Raw genomic sequence first — 12,509 nt, forward strand, 5'->3', positions numbered from 1 at the left:
TGGTCGGATCGGATACCTCGGATTCAAATATCCGCGGATATTGCCCTTTATCGGATACATCGGATCCAAAGTCGCGGAAGACATCAGATCTGGATCCGAAATTTTAAATAATAGCTTCAGTGAATGCAACAATGCAAAAAGGTGGAAAGGTGGAACAATGCATAAGGGTGGAAAGAGTTCCGATTCTCACTTCGAATGTGCCGTCGAATACGATTCTCGTCCTACGCCACTGGTCAGTGGTTTATCCGGAGATTTTTCTCATTTTCATTTCCAAACCCCAGCGTAACAGTTTAGTTCCTGAGCATGTAAAGATGTTTAAAAGAACAAATTAAAAGCCCAAGTATGAAATGATTTTTAATTTATAAAAATATTAAAATGTGTATGAAAATCTAGAAAGCATTCCTTCGATTGTACGTACCCAGAATAAACTTGAATAATTACTTCGTTTAATAGCAGAAATTGCAGGAAAATGCATTTGGATCCGAAAATATCCGATCCGAAAGACTCGGCTCCGAAAATCAAGGATCCGATCCGAATCCGGATCCGAAAAAAATCCTGGATCCGTCCATCTCTACTTTCTAGTTTGCTAGTAAATAGTCTTAGGTATTTTTAAGTCTATGGTGAAGTAAATTTTCATTTAACATAAGGAAAATATTACCGATTGGTCATAAATAATACTATTCAGTTATTCCCAAGGGTTATAACACCCGGTCGTGCAGGTACAGGTAGGTCGATATATGTTATGTCTATCCTTACGGGATCATCTTGATCTTCGTTTGATATTCTATGGTAATGAAATTTAAATATCTAAGTAACGAGCAAATATTCCATCTGGTAAACCATCATTGTGGTGGAAACTGCGTGACAGTTTGTGAAATCGTATTGAATATTATAAGTACCTTCCTGTAACGGATGGATTCGCCAGTTTACGGGGATAATTTGCATCTACAGGCTGTCTGTACATACTACCCCGCAAGCCGTCTCAATAGGCGTGTGGGGTAGTGGATATAATCCCCACTTCATATTTAAACCGATCATGGCATCATCAAAGTGTATGTGTCCGAATCTCAAGCTCCATTATTATGATTTTTAAAAACATATGCTAGAGTATGAAGAGTGGCGAAAAAGGACTACTGACCGACGAAACACGAATACCGTTTCACGACCAAATTAACAGAGAGCAGGTGTGATTGGTAATGATCTGGATGAAGAAAACTGTCTTAAGCAGTATCTATTCTCTTACTGGTGAAGAGAGGCAGACAAGTGGCAAATGAGACGTTACAATTACATGTTTTCAAATTGGTAAAATGCAACTCGATCTCGATATTCAACAGGTCCAAAAATTCTAAGTTTAGCTCCGTAACTACTTTAACCTTAAATAATTCTTGCCAATGATTCACTATACTCCATGACCACCATCAGGGCAACACTACAAACCAACTGAAGATGTTCAATGGAGTTATATTTACAAGCGTTTAGGGCGGTGATCTCGTTGACTTGGTACATACATCATGCTTTCGAAATCACTCAGTTAGGGATGCAACCCATAATATATTCGGAATAGATGAGGGTGAAGCTCACCCCAGACTAAGCCGCAAGTGTATTTAAAAAATGAAATGATACTCATACAGCAAGATTGCCAATTTAAAGTGCACTGACGTCAAATAAAAAAAAAATAAGCTAATTACAATTGCTAATTAAACATTTACAAAAGAAACAAACCGGTTAAAGTGTCCTCTCCCTTAGTATTTTTCAAGTTATATATATTGTCATTATGCGTTAAATTAGATGATGCCAAGAATGAGTGAACTTTCACGTATTCAGAATTGGGGAGCACTTTGGTGTCTTTCCACGGGCCACATCGCTTTTCAAGGATTTTTGATTTCATTCTCCCGGGGTTTTCATTATTATTGGATCTAAAGCTGAGATTTTTAAATGAATTTCAATTCATGAAACTAGACCATTTAAAAGGGTGGGCCGACAAATGCGGGGTTTTATGTGTCAAGTGCATCTCTCTCACGGAGGCTCTTAAAAGCACGGGTGAAGAGGAGGCATTTGTTATGGAGCAAGATTGATGGAGGACCAGAGTGATGGACGGAGGTAATTGAAATTCCTTCCGCGGAGCGGCGCATGGGCGTGAAAAGTACAAGACGCTGCCGTCGTGGATAGTTTCTGCGGAGTGAACGATGAAAAAGCGATGTCGAAGAAACTATCGTCCTTTATCCACTTTGAAGCTCAACGCGCAGCACACATTTTCTGATTCTATGTTATAATCCATGCTCACTTAGGGGAGTAAGCCGAAGGTTTATTGAGTAGATAGGGCCAGAGTAGAGGTGGGCAAATTGTAGCCCGCTGGCCACATGTTGCCCACCACAAAGTTTGTGATGGCCCGATACAGAATTTAAAAATTGTGATAGGGTACACTTGTCTCATTAAATTGATTATATAATTAAATGTGCTAGCAGCTAGAAATCTAACTAATATGAAGTTAACCAAATAAATAAGTTGAATAAAACTACCGCTATTATTTAATTTTTATTATAAAATTTATATTTTTTCCTGAAATTAAATATAATGAATGTCAACTGATGACTACAATCATTGTAAACGGTACGGTCCTCCGATAACCATAGCTCATGAAAATTGCCCCTCTAGCCCAAACAATAGCCCACCCCTGGGCTAAAGTATACGACAGACTTTACCATAGCGTGTGAATGGACTTCTTTGGCAACTTTTTACTCGAGATTATGATTTTAAAAATAATTCCTGAATTCATTGTATTCTGTCACAGATATTGGCTCTTCATTTCACCCAGTGGAAGTTGTACTTTTAAATTTTTGATCGTTCGTGTAGAGGCGGCGACAGCTAAGGTTATTTCCAACGTGAAGAAAGGGTAGACAGACAAGGTTGGAAAGGAAACTGGCGTCGACATTAGCCTTCTCTTAACGTTAGGCTCCAGGGGGACAACGGCTTAATGTCCCATCCGGCAGACGGAGTGCTGTTCTTGAAGTGTCCTCCGTAAAGCACTCAAGGAGGGAGCGAGTAATTTCTGAAAATTTTCAGCCATCGCCGGGATATGATCCCGTGCCCGCGGAGCGTGAAGCCAATGCCAGCCATCGCGCCATTCCTATTCCCTCGCTTATTCTTACGGGACGGCATCTCAGAGAAGCGAAAAACGATGCCTGCCTGTAATCAGCCGCAATATCCCGTTGTGTCGAATGAAATAGCCCATCACGTGGGACATCGAGAACATTCTTAGGGGTTAGAGCTGTCTTCTATCCATCCTGTCCCTTAGAGACTTAGGGATCCTTCTAATATTTACGAACATAGTGGAATAGGGTGGTTTCCTATTATTTTTTTATTGCCTAAATCGAAAGATTACTACTCCTGGAGTACGCATTTCATCCTTTTAGATTTTTAAATGACGATATCTATTTTTCGCGATTAAATAAAAAGTGAAAATTTCAAGCGCGCGAAAACGCGACGGCTAAGTATGAATGCTGGGAAAACCCCGTGTGACGTCATTATGGTTCCGGCTGCCGTCGAGTGATGGTGGGAGGCTATGAGCGCCGCTACTGTGCAGCCTTCTAGCAGGTAGCACTTGGCTTCAATAAGGATTAATAATACCTTATCAAACGAAGAAAACTTTCCGACCTTAGGCAGTTTTAATAGGTGATTATTGAGACGTTTCCCTGAGCTCTGTGCCTCATGCATTGGTAATCTCAGACGATGTAAAACTCCTATCTACTCGTATAGAAACTAGGTCCCTGTGAGGTCACGCGGAGTGGCATCGCATGGGCGCCAATCTGACCTTTTTCAAATGCGGTTGAAATTGACCATTGCCATTTGTCTAAACTGGGATTTATAAAACCAAATAATTTGTATATTATGAATACACTAATGGTGGGTAACGAATCGCAATCAATGCCTTTCGTTTTCTTTGATGAAGGAAACAACCCTATCTCTTGATATTATTGTCATAAGAGATTATTGCCACCCTTTCTCTGGAACAGGAAATCTGGTTTAGTTAGTGGTAACCCTAATGAAGACGCAGGACTCTTGCATCCTTTCCGTACCAATCCTTACCCGCAGGTCGTCGGCGGACTCCTATCGCGGCGGCGCACAGTGGTCCCAAATCGAAAAGATCTGGTAAAAATTAATTACGTCTTGATGTCATCGACCTTGGCTACAAACAATGCTGTATCTTATAAATTTTGAGCGCCTAGATCTGATTTTGAAATAAGTTTTACGCGCTCTCATCATTTTAAAATATTATCGGGGTATTATAATTTAAAAAAATCGAAAAAGAAAATCTGTCAATAGAAGTCATAGGGACCGGAGAGAAATACCTTTAATAAATGCAGGAATTGAAGCATTATAATAAAAAACATTAAAATTAGCTTAAATTTCTAATAAAAAATATGAAATGCAGTTAACGGGAGTCGAAACCTATATTGTCAGTGTAGTTGGCGAGCTATCCAGATTGGAAAGACTTTTAAAAAAGTGCGGAGATTTTGTCTTCCTGTATTTTATAAGTTGCTTTTATGGTATGGTGGTTGGCATTAAGAGTATTCATGAGGGTTTAATAAAAAAGTATTTTTTCCTTTACCCTTCCTCTTATACTCCCTTGTACTGAGGTCCGAGAATAAAAAGTCTTGAACTTCAAATGATAATACTAATAATTTTGTCTTTATTAATCAACCGAATTTAGGTCCATTCGGTCCTTTCTCACAATTAAGATGGTTGATACGCACATGCACTATCGATAATGCGATATCATCCATCGAGGAGAGTTTCGAATTCTCGACCCCTGGATTAGCAGGCAAGGACTTCACCCCGCCGCAACCGAGACCGGCAAATGGCAAACTGGCCGAATTATGAGCGTAGACTCGTGAGTGCATTCTCGTGGGCCAGCCCGAGGTTTTTTTTCTCGTGGTAAATGAACGGGGCAACGACCGTCGAGATCAAAGTACGGTCAGCCAAAAAAATATAGCGTCTTTATGCTTAAATGCTCTGCTGCGTCGTGATTGTGAGCGGTTCAAAACAAACCATTATTTCCTGATTGTCGTTCCTATTATTTGAAAATTGGTTTCGCATGTGAATTTATGCAGTGGTGAATATATGTAATTCAGTGTACATATCGCAATTGTAAGCGTATTTATGTCCATAAAAACAGGGTCGCAACTCCTTAGTTACTGAGCCATGGAAATGCAAAGATTTTTGGGTTCTTTTTGCAGTTACCATGAAAACTGTTTCTCTTGCATTTCCAGCCTTTTAGACATTTATTTTATTTTCTGGATTTTTAAGGACATCTAATAATTAAGGTTGGGCAAAAATGTGCCATCATAATTGAGTGGATGAGAAGCCGAGGGGTAATAGTGATTTCTTTTTTTAATGCAGTGTCAGGTACAGAGATTAGGCATTGAAAAAAAACCCAGATCAATTAGATATTTAATAGTGCATTTGAATATCCACTAGATGTCAGCACAGAACAGAGACTCACTCGTATCGCATGACAACCAAGTTTTTGTGTATTTCTATTAACAATTAATTTTACCAAACTCTGTTGAGAAAAATATCACTTGTATCCCCTGGCTCCTCACCCTCTCAATTGCCTGAAACAGTTAATCTTAGAATGGGTGAGATTGCATAATCGTATTGTTGTTGATGCTCGCTCAAAGCTCTCGTTTAATTAAGTTCGAAGATAAATTGTTGCAGAAAATTATTATAGCAAATTTTCGTCCAACCTTAATTATTGGAAGTCCTTAAAAATTCAGAACATCAAATAAAATGTCACAAAAGCTGGATATACAGCCGTTTTCGTGGTTACTCCAAAGTGCATCGAAAAAAATGTTTGCGTTGCCATCGCTTGGTAACTACTGTCGCCGCAAAAAATGTAGAACGCTGAATTGTAAGCATTTGTACGAAATTCTACCGAAGCTCCATAGGGTCGTGTCATCTATTGTTTTACTCATTGTTTATTTGGCTACAGCAATGAATCATTAAACTCTGTTTAAGCGTAACGTTTAGCTTCTAAGGTCAAAGGAATAGAGAAGAACACGCGAACAACTATGAAAACGGCGAAACGGTCGTCTCATTCATCTCGTCACGGGCAAATATTTGATTGGTGCATTTCAATGTATTTTTTATAGAAAGAACAGCATCTTCGCATTACAAAGGGCTTTATACGATTAAATTTTACCTATTCCTTGATTTTTAAAATGGTCGAAAGGTAGATTTCAATTTCCGAAGTTTAGAAGAATACATGAATGTTGAAGTTACGTATGATATATGTAAAAATATTTCTAAGCGTTTCATGTAAGGAAAGTTTTATATTGTTCCTCTTACTTAAAGCAAACCAAAAAGACGACAAACGCCCCGCGGCAATGCACGAAATATGAAAACGAAGATTTTCGTCTTTTTGGTTTATTTTAAGTTAGAGGAACAACATGAAACTTTTCTTACATGAAAAGTCTATAAATATTTTTACATATAGCATACGTAACTTCAATATTCATGCATTCTTCTAAACTTCGGAAATTGAAGTCTACTTTTCGGCCATTGTAAAAGCAAGGAATAAGTAAAATTTAATCTTATAAAGCTCTTTTCTTCTCCCTATAAAAAACAATGAAGTACACCAATTAAATATTTTCCTCTTGACGAGATGAAGAAGACGACCGTTTCGCCGTTCTCACAGTTTTTTGCGTGTTCTTCTTCACTCTTTCGACCGGAGAATCTAAACTTTTACGTTTAAACAATGTTTATTGATTCATTTTTGTAGCCAAATAAACAATGAGTAAAAAGATATATGACTCGACCCAATGGAGCTTCGGCAGAATTTCGTACATCTGCTTAAAGTTCAGCACTTTACGTTTTTTTCGCCGCTTATAAGTAGTTGCGACCCCATGTTTATGGACAAAAAATGCTTAAAATAGAATCCTGCCACCTCCGGAAGTATTGAAGATTCCTCCTGAAACACCATGCATAGAAGAATGGGAGAAGATCACTGTGCGCTGAAGAAGAACACATTTCGTTGGCCACGTAGCGAGACGCCGCGGTTACATGGGAAAGATAATGGAAGGGAAAATTGATGGATCCGTCCCAAGGGGGAGACCAAGTACGCAAGGAGATGGGGTAGAAGAGCATCAGGAAGGTAAAGGAACTGCCATTGGATATGGAAAAATGAAGTGTTGCAGTAGGTATACCAATCTTAGGATTACAATGGTATGAACGTATAAATAATACATCGGATTCATAATATTACCATACTATTCCTTCCGAAAATAAATACTCCAGCGAAAAAACTGGAAATAATTTATTGCTTTATTCTGATCGCCGGGCTGCTAGGTTCCTTTTTGGAACCACATAAATATACATATTTACGCATCCCACAGAAATACAGCAGTGGAAGCGCCCAGCGGTTCCATTTGATACCTCCAAAATGTTGTGCATCATAACTTTCCAAATATTGGGCCCACATCCAAGAACCATACTTCATATGAAAATTTCATGTTAAAGAAATTATAATTACATAACAACAACTTCGTATTATCAGTAAATACTACTTACAGGAAGAATATAGAAATTTCAGCACAAAAAATTCCGTATTTTTGGGCTAATTGAAAAGTCTCAATTTTCAAACAACTGTTATGTGTAGAATGTCGATTTAACAAATTAAATTTTCGGAAAATAATTAAAATTATACTTTTCAACTTAAAACTTTCAATGATTAAAATAAATTGCGACATATTACAATAATGGTGCAGAATCAATGGTTCGCGAGGTAACTTTGTGGAATCGTGACATGATAGATTAAAATGTTTGTTGTATTCCTCACTGTATTTATTAAAACACTCGACCGGTTTCAACTTTTACAGGTCCTCTCCTGATGATGACCTGAAAACCGGTCGAGACTTTTCATAAAAAGTGTGCGGAATAAAACAATGTTTAATGTTTAATCTGTCGATAAAGGCAAGTTTAGTATTGCAATACCAGCAGGTACCATTTTGTACTGCTAGGCATTAACGGGTTAAAAATTGATCGAAATAGCAGAATATATCAACATTTCTACAGGGTGGTCTAAGTCCTCCACTATGCTGATGTAAAGCAAATTAGAGTGGGAGCCCTAAAGACTCGGCGGACTCACGCTAGGCTCTTATTGCTTGAAAATATTGAGAATAGATTATGAAGAGGATATGTGAGGATTTCTTTAAGAGCGGCACCGATAACATCACAGTTGAGCCCCACTATAGAGTCAGTTCCAGGTCCGATAGAAGCAATAAATTTAGAGAGATATTTTGCCGAACGGATAGGTATGGGAAATCATTTTTCCCCCGAACCATACCACCATTGAGATAAATCCTAGTCGTAATTTTGTTTGAGCATTTGTTTTTCATATGCAAACGGCTGGTGTCCTAATAACCCCTGCCACACTACCTTTTTAGGCCGCTTGCGGGGTGGTATGTCGATGCAGATGTGAATTAGAGATCCCCTCCATAAATCCATTTGAATAAAATTTTAAACATCCTTGTGGTAGGTAGTGCAAATCTTGAGGTTGCACGTGAGGTGCTTATATCGGATAACCAAGGACACCTCAGGCGACCCAAAACTCTTAACCCTTTCAATTTTTCTTGAATATTTCAATATAATGAAGCGTAACTTGTAAGCTCACGGTTATGAAATTCTACATCTTTATGGGGCGCTTCACTTAAATTCCTGTTCTTACATTCCTACACTAATGGCAGTGGCTATCAACTTATTATGTATATTCTAGGAAATTTGGGTCGTATTGCTTTTCATACAACACAGTACAGAATGCATGATTCAGAACATGTACGTTGTAAAATATTAACTTTTTTTTTCAAGAAAATAGAATAGTATGTAGTTATGGATGCATGTAGTGCCCCTGAGATCAGGGCGGAATTTGACAATCCATGATGGTGCACTTTTAGAGGGTGGAGACACCCTTCCCGAGCGCCTCGAGTTTATTATTTCAACCCCGTCGTGAGACAAAGGAGAAGGGGAGGAGAGGATGAGGGGAGGGGATTGTGGAGAGGGGCAGAATCGTTCTTGGAGGAGATAAGGCGGAGAAGAATGGGGTGCGGGAGAAGTGTAGAGTGGCGATGCGTTTGAGGACCTCGATGGAGATAAGGTGTTCGAGGGGAAGAACAAAGGGGGAAATAATCGTTATAAGGTGTGGACGAGGACGCCTTCTGAGCTGAAGAAAGGAAATAGAAATGAAAGTACTCACCAGCACAGGACCGTCCGCCTTACGACCACTCGAAGTAATGACAAGAATCACTTTTAAATATCCCAACATTTCTTGTTGAAAATGCCACAATAATCGCACGAATATCGTAATCGAAAAAATTAGTATCTCTCTACCTTTCAAATTCATTTATTATCTCAGTGAGCACTTGCGTTAATTAATTAAATTTATTTATTTAGTATGTTATTTTAAAATTATTTGGGAAATTTTGTTTGATTTTTCCCTTCCTCCTATATATTACTGTGTGTCCTCATCATGTACTTAGCTGGTGTAATTTTACTTCGTCGCTACATTTTTGCATCTTATTGCTGGGAGAACTGTACCAGGTGTACTCATATATTTTTGTTATTTGGGCAGAAATTGTTAAATGTATTTGTATTTCATCTTAGCAAATCTACGTTAGTCGACACAGCAACGTTTTAAGCAAGATTTTGGCCTTTAGATAAACCAATACCTATTTTTATCATTTCTGACTTACGACCAATACGACTTAAACAACCAATTAATGGAAACTTATCCCCCTCGTTTTAACGCTACATAGAGATATCAATGTAAAAAAAACTATTGGGAAAAATACAATAGGAATCCTTGGCACTATTTTCCAATGGTTTTTGTCGTATTGACACAGTACAACATGACATGAACTACTCATCGTATGGATTATTATTTGGTCAACATGAAGAAATGTATTGGCTCTAATAGTGCCGACGATTCTTAATTTATTTTCCCAAAACCTGTTTTAGAATGGATTCAAATTTATCTCTATCTCCAGTGGGGTAGCCAGGAATTTCGTTTGGAGGGGGTCCGAGGGAGAATTTTTGATAAACAGGGTACAAAGTAGAGGGTTTAAACTAATTTCACCACTTTTCGCAATCGAAAAATTTTATTTTTCCCAGAAACCTTTTGCAAATCCATGGTTTTTCAGTATTTTTTTTTCTTTTATGATGACGCAAAGTAATCATGTTTTTCATTTCCGGGGGATCCGGAGCCCACGGCTCCCTCGCCTTGCTACACCTTTGCCTACCTCAAATAAAAAAAATATGACCTCAGAGAAATCACTGAGGTAATGATTTCGTTAGAAGTTGAAGACAAAGGCTATATATATATATTCGTGATGATAATATGTATCAAATTGATTACATTGAAATGTTTTTTATCGCGAGTGCAAATATTCTCATCCATACATGGGTCGTTCAGTGCCAATCACCAATTTGGAAATCCGATTACAAAGTGAGCGAAAACGCTAAGCAAAACATCTGCTTTGTCTACGTGATAATTCTCTGAAATTTTCATGATGGCAGCGCATGATTTCAACAAGTAATACGTCAGGTGCATATGCCGATCGATGAGAAGGACATCCGCACAACAGTATTTGAAAAGTCTCTGCTGTCGCTGGGATTTGAACCGAGCCAATGTAGTGAAAACTAATATGTTTTTTAAGAATCATAGACGTAATATCGTAGAAAAAAGTTAGAGCGTATAGCATTTGTTTATCTGTTACGTTAAAAGGTTACTCTTCAATAGCTCACTTTGATAAATTACTGATTTGGTTGTGTTAATTCAAGGAAAACTGACAATAACCCTAAGTACTGAACGAAACAACTAACTTCTTACACGGCTGCGTGCACAAGTTCTAAGTTGTTCATACCCAAGGTGAAATTAGTGTCGAAAACATCATTTGGTTTAGGCAGGATTAAAAAATTTGAAAACACATATTGGTACTTGAATAGGAAAACATTATCGTAAATATTTGTTCGCCGCCGATTGGGAGATCTTTAAAGTCCAGACATTGCAAAATGAATTTTTCATAGCGAATTGCACCTTTGGCGAAAACAGGAGTAGTGATTCGGTAAATTAAATAAATAAATTGTTATGTTGAGCGAGTATAATCATTATATACTTTAAATCCTACCTTGAAGACTTTGATGCAATTGAAAAAAAAAATGATGACTGGAGACAGGAGCGAATTAGACCTGGAAGACCTTGTTTAGAGGCGGCGTTCACCGAAGATTCACGGGGGCGGCGGGTACAGTGAGCTATCGTCTCATATTACAAGTAAACAGCTAATTAATTGATGGCATACACACTCTAATGGGAGGATTCAATTACAAAATTCAATAATTCAGTCTTGAATCGCGACTACCGTGCATGTGCTGTAGAACCAAATTAGTATTAGTTTGAGCATAAATTTCGTGCGAACGTGAATGCTATCGCGCAATATAAGAGCTATAATGTGGCAAACAATGTCTGTAACATAAGCTAGCTACTCAATTCCGCTTAATGGAAGTATCTAAATGAAATTAAATGAAACTACTGAATAGAATAGCTTTACTTCAAACACTAACACTATTCATTAAGACTTAATAACTCTTTCAGACATCATTAGTACACTAGTTTTTTGAAACAGCAATGGGAATATAACCAGAATAAATATTATTAATTGCATAATTATATACGGAAGCGTTGGAGCGTAGTGGGTGGAGCACTTGTCTGCTGATCGATCAAGAAGTATCGAGTTCAAATCTTGAGTGAAGCCTTCGGACACCCCTACTACAAATCCTCGAAGTGCGAGGTGGCCCAGGAAAGGAAAATGAACCCCGCTCCTACCCAGAATGTGTGAATTTACACACGTGTGGCCTTGTCTGTATTGAGTTCTAACTCCATCTAACCGATCCAAACTTCAGCCTGAATCCCTGAGTGAGTATTATGTAACAACAAGTATCTCCAAATTTAGCCGGTCTGAGTTAATACTGCTAATAAAAAATAAAATTCAAGCAAAAAACAACTATTTGTTTGCAAATATATGCTTCTTTTTCAGTTTTATGTATTTTTGGTTTTTAATTTCAATTAAAATTATATACAATAAAAAAAAAAAACTTTTTTTTGCTCTCCTGAAAATTTGCCATTTTTGTTTTTGAGATACGTGTTGTTAAAACTAAACCATTGATATGAGATATTTCAGCAGAAAAGGTAGCTCTGCATGTAGCACTTTATTAATCACCCCGACTGTCCCCCTTCCAAATAGCTTAACTCCCCTCACCAATTACAACTTAAGTATTTCATTTCATTCTATCGATGAAATCTTTTAAATTCTATTCCATTCCGTGATTATCTAACAGTATTCTCTCAAACACAGCTCCCAGCATACTTCCCCCCACTTGCTGCTCTCTCTTCCAAACCCTTTGTCTTTTCCGCATCTCCCCCAAAAGATTCCTCTCCTCGCCCACCATATCTAGTCCAC

The sequence above is a fragment of the Ischnura elegans genome, chromosome 8, assembly GCF_921293095.1.
Source record: "Ischnura elegans chromosome 8, ioIscEleg1.1, whole genome shotgun sequence".
NCBI lineage: Eukaryota > Metazoa > Arthropoda > Insecta > Odonata > Coenagrionidae > Ischnura > Ischnura elegans.